At 37.3% G+C, this 7,197-nt stretch overlaps 1 long non-coding RNA gene across 1 annotated transcript in view; it reads right to left on the reverse strand.

Annotated features, from left to right (window-relative positions):
• Positions 1-2,974: 2,974 nt before the first annotated feature.
• Positions 2,975-7,197, reverse strand: part of LOC104959863 (uncharacterized) — a 5,783-nt gene continuing 1,560 nt past the window's right edge. The window contains exon 2 of the long non-coding RNA XR_799924.1: positions 2,975-6,119. This is a non-coding gene — a long non-coding RNA (uncharacterized lncRNA). The remainder of the gene's footprint in view (positions 6,120-7,197) is intronic.

The raw sequence follows: 7,197 nt of genomic DNA on the forward strand, positions 1-7,197 counted from the left end.
TAATAATTGATCCGATTGAAAAACATCGTTCGTGGCACAATTCAAACGGGATCGAAAGATAATCTTTCTCTCTCCATTCACTTCAATAAATAATTTTCCCGAAATAAGGACCCATGGGTCGGAAGTAGATGGGCGGGACTTCGCCTCTATTCAAAGTCCTTTTCAAAAATCATTCAAAGCATTAAGATATAGTGCTATAGTGTATTTAAATACAAGATATTTAAGAAACATACAAATAAAGAATCTCAGGTTGATTCAGGTTTACAAGTTATGGTAAAAACCGCCCTTAGACAGACTTAGATTGAATTAAAAGTCATTTAATGTGTGTGTTGTGTGTGTGTGTCCCACAGGAACCACGTGCAGAACGGGGTCACCAAAGAGAAGCATCTATAACAGCGCCCCCACCAGGCGGCTGGCTGCACTGCAGACAGGAAGTGAGATCAGGCTGCGAGGAGTTTCTACCCTTTTATTTGTTTAGGAACATTTCATTTCATCGCTGTGGTTTGTTTTGATTAGAGCACTGTGAATGTTTTCCAGCTGACTTTTTGTCCTATTGTTGCTAACTTTTACATTTGATAGATTCAGTAGAAATGTTGAAACATCACGAGCGTCAGAAGAAGTGGGAAAAGTTTATTTAAAAAAAAAAAACGGAAGATACTCGAGGTTTTGGAATAATGAATCCTCCGTCCATCTTCTCTGACGTGAAGAGGAGAGGCTAAAAAAATCCAGATTCAAACGAAAAATATCAAGTTTTTTTTCTCAGCTCCATATTTCACATCTGCAGCAGTGATGAAACCACACGTATTGATTTAACATATCATCGCACAAGTCAGCGGTGGCGTCCATTACTCTGAATTAAAACGCCACATTAGAGAGAGTGTGTGGGTGTGTGTGTGTGTGTGTGTGTGTGCGTGCGTGCGTGCGTGCGTGCGTGCGTGCGTGCGTGCGTGCGTGCGTGCGTGCGTGCGTGCGTGCGTGCGTGGTGTTTCAGGATGGATGTAGCTGATAAACCTTTTCACAACATTTCACCTCTCAGTTCCTCTTATCTCTTTTTGCTGACGATCAACCGGCTTTGGAAGTATTTAAAGTACGGGAAAAGCTTTTTATTGTTTTATTTTTATTGTTCCTACGTGTGTGTGTGTGTGTGTGTGTGTGTGTGTGTGTGTGTGTGTGTGTGTGTGTGTGTGTGTGTGTGTGTGTGTGTGTGTGTGTGTGTGTGTGTGTGTGTGTGTGTGTGTGTGTGTGGCAGAGCGTCTGCACTGACATGAAGGCAAACAAGCCTCTTGCTGGTTTAATGACGGCAAAGAGCTAGAATTGATTGACGGGGATTCATCCGCATCGTTTTGATTTGTTTGAAACAAAACGGATTTAATTTATGGCGGCGATTTACAGAAAAATTGTAACAATAGCCAAAAAACTTGTGTAAAGATAAAGATCAGTATGATATAAAAGAATAAATAAACATTATGTATGCACACATTATTCAGGAATGCATGACATGGAATGATTTTTGAGAAATATGCTATGACATTGTCTCACAAACAATGAAGAAAACAAATCCTCTCGCTATGTAATCATATCTGTATTAATGTCTAAAAAACTGAACAGTGATCTTTCTTTGAAGCAGCAGCGACCACTCGACACGAAGAACTATAGATAGGGCTGGACGACACGAAACTAGTCAAATTATACCATATGTGGAATTAAGGACTTGATTGGAAGAGGCCGTTACTAGAAAAGTGTGTTTGGGACACGTTGATTTTTCTCGAAGGGGTTTAATCTGAGAAAATACATTTCTGACGTGACAAAAAAAAGGCTTTGGACGTTTTTGGTTTAAAAAAACTCCTTTATCTGTACTTTTTTAGTTTTTAAACTATTCAATTATACAGTGAAAGATCCCCTACTAGTTTACTTTAATGTTTTTAACCCTTAGATTTTTATCATTTCATTTTCCAGCTATTCCTCAAAAAACATGTTTTGGATATCATGCCATTCAAATTTTAAATTTTATGAAATTGTAGTTTTTGTATTTCTACCCCAAGCTTCCATAAGTGGGTCAAAAATGACCCGCATGCATTTTCTATGGAATTTCGTTTTTTTTTCAAAATGTAAAAGAAATGTCTAAAATTATAAATAGTGAAAAATTACATTTCTAGTGTGAACCAAAATATAATACTAAATAACCAAAATGACAAAAATGGCATAAAAACACAATATTATTCTAATACGGGTCCTTTTTGACCCACTTATGGAAGAGAGTGGGGTCCAGGCACTCGTGCATCTAAGGGTTTCATCAATATCACAATATCTCCTGTAATGCAGCATTTAAACCCAGAGATACAACATGTTACAACAATTACAATATCTCAAATCTAAGGTAATATAATGTTCTGATATCACAAGCTCTACTAAAAACAGTGTGTGATTATCCTCAATGTTATTTAATAATGCATTTAAAAAAAAGATATATCACACAAGGACAATTTCATCCTAAAAATCCACATATGGGAAGATTTTTAAAGTCATCTGGAAAAAATAAATATGAAATAATATTGAAACTATTAAACATATTAAATATCTAGTCTCTTATCATGATATATAGTGATTTATATGATCCAGCCCTACTGACAAACACATGAAAACAGGTGTGTGATGAGCCTCAATTTGGCATTTAAAAACACACATCTTGATATATATTTCAGACTCAAAGGATGGGATGATTGTGTCTCATAAATCAGATCAGTCTCTGTAATTCTTCTGTGAGAGTGCACGCTGCTGCTGCACCTGTTATATTTTGAAAGGGATATTTTCTACACTTCCTCTCGATCAAATTCCAGCTTGTTGTTGGATGAACGGTGGGCTTGTGCTGCTGGAGCCGCAGATGCTTTCTGTCTGTCTTCCACATTTACACCCCCCCCCCTAAACATCATGGTGTGGGGCGGGGTTACAACTAATTTTATATTTTATTTCTGTAGTCATGTTTTTTGTTTTTTTTTAATTGCTGCTGTTTTATTTCCTCTGAGAGCACTGTTAGTATTCCAGTTGTGATCAGCTGTACTGTAGAAAACACGGTTCTTATCCAACATGTGTAGTGTCAGACAGGAAGTGAGACTGAAGACCCACACAGTCGGGGGGTTTTTTTTGTGTGAAGTTTGCAGTAAACCCACAAACACCCAACATGTGGATTAGGTGTGTCTCATCCCTAAAGTCTGGTATTTACAAAAATAAAAACATTCCTACAGTCTTAAGGGGACACAAACGCACCATCAGACGGTTTCAAATGTGTTTATTTTGCATCTTAATGATTTTTACTTTGATAGATTACCCCAAATACATCTGCAGCAACTACCAGATGTGCGTTAGATAATATTTAATTTAATGTTCTTTAACTTTTTATGTCAGTATGATTTAAAAAATGAATTTCATACACGTCCCCCACCCCTACGCACCACAAAAGAGGATTTATTTTCAGGATTTTCGGCCAGAAACGTCCGTTAAGTTAGGAAAGTAAAGTTTTTGTTAGGAACAAATCATGATTTAAGTTAAGAAATGTCATTTCTGTCTCCAAGACAAATCAAAAATAAAAGGAACATTTTCTTTTAAATTGATCATTTATTTATCTTTCTGTATTTAATTGGATTATTCTTATTTAAAATGTTCTTAATATTGCATGTGAAGCTCAGTTCAGACCGACAACTTGTGGGATATTTGATGTTTAAACCGTTTCTACACATTAAGGGAGAAATCCTCCTTTAGTGTAGAACTTTAGTGCAAAATAAACACACGTTTTGAGTCTAATTAAAGTGAAATAAACAACTTAATTTGGAATCTGGTTGTTTTCATTCCACTAGTCTGAAATATGACATGTTATTGAAGCAAATGAGAAAAAAAAAAAAAAGTGAAATTATACCAATTGTTTCTTATTTTTAAGATCAGGAATTTTGACTTTTTTCGATGTTTCTTGGTAGACATGACGTCTGTACGAGTTGTCGGTCTGAATTTCGCCTTTTCAAATTGTCCCTGCGAGTGTTTTATTTGTGCCAAACGTCCACCTAAAATAATTTGTCGGGCGTTTGTGGGAGCTGACGAGACGAAGCGCTTAGAGAACGACGGGCAGAAAACGCCCTGCAGGTATTTCTTATAAATTGCACTGTAATTTATTAGTATTATTTTTATTGTTCAATAGGAAGATTAGAAAAAGGGAAGGGGAGAATTTGGGGGGATTTGTGTGACTTTGTGGGAAGAATCAGTAAATACAAGTGGATCACTATTCACTGTATGATAAACAAATTACCCTTTCTTTGTTTTAAGGAAATCTGACCACTTTTTAAATCTGAATTGATAAAGACATGCTCTTTTGTAATGCAATTTTAATACCATTCAGCCAATGTTATCATTTCATTTCCTCCCATCAAATAAAACATGTCAGTAAACGAAAAAAAAGCAGCTTTGTGTGTTTTTTTTTATACATTTTTTTTATTTTAATCACAACTTTTCATTGCAGAGATCAAGTGTGAGCGGAGAAGGGTTCAGTGCACAAATGAAAAAATAACTGCTTCAATAAATTAAAAATTCATATGTACCACGCACGCAGCATTTCCCTCGAGTCGGTAAAAAAAAGGGTCACGCGGTGGAAAATACAAAAAACAAAAAATCACCCACAACAAGGTAGAGACACATCGGGAGTCACTGCAGTATTCATTCACACACACACACGTTTTAATAGGACCAATATCTGTCTCTTCCAATTTTAACACAAACACTGCAGCGACAAAATGTTAACACAGTTTAAAAAAATCTCAGATCAGATTATCGCTGAAGTCACAAACTCATAAGGTGTTTCTCTCAGATAAAAAAAGGGGTCGTTATCTCGTCTCTACACGTCGCCCTGATTGTATTCTAAGACCAGCTTTAACATGACTCAGCGTTTCCCAGCATGACTTGTTTTATTCATTACAAAAAAAGACTTGAGCAGTAAGAAAACCAAGTCACAGAAACAAACATTACAGGAAAATAGGGGCACAAAAAGTGGAAAAACGTCCCTAACGTTAGATATTATTAAGGGGGGGGGGTTAATGCAAACAGTAATTATCTGGCAATCGAATGTTGCTTTTCATTATTTCACTACCAAGGCGATTTAATCAGGATCATCTAGACACTACTTCACATTTTGTTTTGACAAGTTGTGGATTTTTGTCTAATTTTCACTTAAAAAAAAGGACAAATTCAGATTTCAATACTCACAAACCCATATGGCATTTTTAAGCTGCACATATTTTCATCATCGCTGTATACTTTTCTTCAGAACAAACGGCGAACATTTGAAGTATTTTCTATGCCTTTTAGAAATTATATTTGTCATTTGTTTCCGAGTCGGACAAAAAAAAAAGGTAGTTTGAAAACATCATGGAATTCAATGTGAATTTGTATCCAGTTTTTCTAAAACGCTCGTTAATGTTAGTTACATTTGTTAAATTGCAGCCCTAAAGAAATGGGAAACATAATCCAGTCTTTTCTAAATTCACCAGAGACTAAAATGAGTTAATTTGAAGTCTTTTTATTTTGAAAAAACAGGGAATTACGACCCAAAAAGACTCGCATATAATCTACCGCTGCACGTAGAAAAGTGGTTTCCTCTCTACAATGTGACTTCAACAGTCAGTATGAAAATAAATAATAATGACACCGACTGATAACTGTTTAAACTTCTTTATGGGAGTGTGAGTATCGTATTTAAACAATGTGAATCTGTCCTTAATTATTATCTGGGTTAAACTCAGCGACTTCAGACAGTCTCTGAATCCCGTCTACATCTCTCACTGGAAACATTTCTGTGTGTGTGTGTGTGAGAGAAATGATTCCTGATTGTTCCAGTCCGGAGAGACCAAAAGGAGGAGTTGGCAGCGGTCCAATCTGACATCATAGTTTATGGATGAAGGAAACGAAAAATATTCTGCTGGGTTTTGAAAGCCGTCGGTTCGGCTCGGCCCAGCTCCTGCTTTCACACAAGTTCTTGGATTTGAAGAAGATGGAGAGAGAGATGTGGAACTTGTACTTTAGTGGGATTTCACTTTGGGCTGCGTGACTCTGCGGGCGACGCTGTACAGGAGCCCGAAGTTCTGGAGGAGAGAGAGAGAGAAGAACACAGAGAGAGATAGAGATATCAGAATCAGGTTGATCACCAGGTAGGTTTACACGTACGGGGAATTGGACTTGGTGTCGTGGTACATGAAAACAATTATTAAAAACACAGGTAGAGAAATAGAAAAATATTTAAAATAACAAATATTTGTGACCTGCTCCATCGAATTCAGTCGCATCGACCCGAAGACACATTTTGAGTTGTATACACTGTTGGAAAGAGGAGATTCCTAGCTTTCTGATGATATCAGGATTGTTGTTGTAAATATTAAGCAAAATATGTCACATTATATAATGACTGTCACCGAGTCATCACTTCTCTGAAATCCATCGATCGGATTGATTATTAGTGGAGCAAATGATCAAAGGACTACGGAGGGAAGACATTTTAGTTTGGATTACTGGTCTGGGGGAAGCTCACGAGTGAGTGTGTGTGTGTGTGAGTGAGTGAGTGTGTGTGTCTGAGTGTGTGTGTCTGAGTGTGTGTGTGTGAGTGTGTGTGTGTGAGAGTGAGTGAGTGAGTGAGAGTGAGTGAGTGAGTGAGTGAGTGTCTGAGTGTGTGTGTGAGAGAGTGAGTGTGTGTGTCTGAGTGTGTGTGTGTGTGAGTGTGTGTGTGGTGAGAGAGTGAGTGAGTGAGTGAGTGAGTGAGTGTGTGAGTGAGTGAGTGAGTGAGTGAGTGAGTGAGTGAGTGAGTGTGTGTGTGAGTGTGAGTGAGTGAGTGAGTGAGTGAGTGTTGTATTTATCATCTGAATTTGCCGAAACAAGTTTAATATTCTGAAAGCCAAGACTTTGTTTAATTGAAATCAGATGAAAACAAACTGTAACGGACCCTGCCGTGTTATCTAAGGTTACTATACGCCTTACATTCATAATGTCATCCGGAGGGAGGGGGAGCGGCGCTGAGGAACAGCAGGGTGCGAGTGAGAGCTGTCTTCTTCCCTTCACAAGCTTCAAACATGTGTTTATTGTGTGATTTTGGAAATAAAAGTTTCATGTTCTGAAAGCAAAGGCTTTGTTTATTTAAAATCAAACAAAACACCCGAACCTCCAAAACTA

The sequence above is a fragment of the Notothenia coriiceps genome, unplaced genomic scaffold (genome assembly GCF_000735185.1).
Source record: "Notothenia coriiceps isolate Sejong01 unplaced genomic scaffold, NC01 NC01_scaffold00031175, whole genome shotgun sequence".
Classification (NCBI taxonomy): Eukaryota; Metazoa; Chordata; class Actinopteri; order Perciformes; family Nototheniidae; genus Notothenia; species Notothenia coriiceps.